General features: G+C 42.9%; 1 protein-coding gene across 3 annotated transcripts in view; it reads right to left on the bottom strand.

The window, feature by feature from the left end:
* LOC101862376 (uncharacterized histidine-rich protein DDB_G0274557) overlaps nt 1–929 on the bottom strand; it is an 11,973-nt gene extending 11,044 nt beyond the window's left edge. The window contains exon 1 of one of the 3 annotated variants that reach the window (XM_005108291.3): nt 793–929. The gene's annotated coding sequence lies outside the window, so the exon portion shown is untranslated. Of the gene's footprint in view, nt 1–584; nt 766–792 lie in introns of those variants that run through there. The other 2 variants (XM_005108293.3, XM_005108292.3) reach the window with 2 other exon arrangements.
* Between the last annotated feature and the right edge of the window lie 481 nt (nt 930–1,410).

Here is a 1,410-nt window from a genome sequence, read left to right on the forward strand (position 1 = left end):
GTGTGTGTGTGTGTGTGTTTATGTGCGTGTGTGTGTGTGTGTGTGTGTGTGTGTGTGTGTGTTTGTCTGTCTGACTATCTGTCTATCTCGGTGTGTGTATGTGTCTGTCACAGATTGCCATTCTCGATTCCGACGAAGATAACCAAACATGTGTAAAATCGAAATGCCAATACTTAATCGGATTAAAGGATTATCTCAATCCACTCAAACGCTAGCAATAACACTGTATTATAAGGCACTGATCGTGCACAATCGATAAAATGGAGTGTTTTGTCCCAGCGGAATATTTCTAAAATCTGTTCATCTGCTCTCCTAGCAGCCACCGACTCTGCTACCCGCTGATGTGTTGCTATTTCAATCGATCTTTCTGCTCTAGATCTAACTGAACTCTTCACAGAACGTAGTAATTATTGTGCAAACACAAAGAATGGGCATCTCGAAAATAATGTATGATATGACGTCATGCATTTGTGAGCTGATCTTTGAGAGTAGGCCTACATCATCTACAACCACGAAAGTAGAAGCAGAGAGTAGATCAAATTGGTAGACGTAGATCTAGAATCTAGAAGCAAAAAAAATCTCACCTCGCCTCACAAAAGCGAATCAAACCTCACTTTCGTCACACACAATGTAAGCTAGACGCCACACACCGCACTTGATGAAGCCTACCATGGAGCATAATATTAACACACCATCTCACACAATCCACGGAATAAAAAGAAGAAATAAAGACAGACAAAACATCATCACGTAAATAAATAATGAAATATATGCAGAGCTCTGAAATCTTACCGCCTCTCTCAGTCCCCTGTCAGTCTAGCCTAGCCAGCGTTCAGAAAGCGACCCCACTCTCTCACTCCCTCTCTCTCTCTCTCTCCCGAGAACACTCTTCCACCTAGACGGGCCACTATTTGTTTCGTTTCCAAGGGATGGCGGGCAATAATATATTTTTGTGCGGCCCAGCCCACTCCGTGTGGTTGTGGGTGCGTGCGTTCATTCATTCGAAACGGGGCGTCCAAAATGTTAGGGCTACGCCAAAGAAACGGGACATGAACAGACGGGGCAACACAAAGTTGTACAAGAATAAAATAGCGACACCGATTTTCACTATGGGCAGTGTTAAAACTTTTAACCCCCCCAATTTAGCACCATTTGACGACACAGAGATGGATAAGGTAAAAAGAAGATGATCAAATAAAACATTGATAATATTATCCTTTATCTTTAAAGTATATATTTTATTAGTAGTTTTTTAAAAAGTTGTTCCCGCATTCGATCCGGACAGTGGGGATTGCCTTGTTAGTGAGACAACTTCCTGGGCCTTAGGCATAATGTGGTTGGGTGGCCAGTTCCTTTCCACGCCGCCTTTACTTCCCCAACTCAAAGTCAGGTACCCACTACTACTGGGTG

Source organism: Aplysia californica, unplaced genomic scaffold (assembly GCF_000002075.1).
Source record: "Aplysia californica isolate F4 #8 unplaced genomic scaffold, AplCal3.0 scaffold00675, whole genome shotgun sequence".
NCBI lineage: Eukaryota > Metazoa > Mollusca > Gastropoda > Aplysiida > Aplysiidae > Aplysia > Aplysia californica.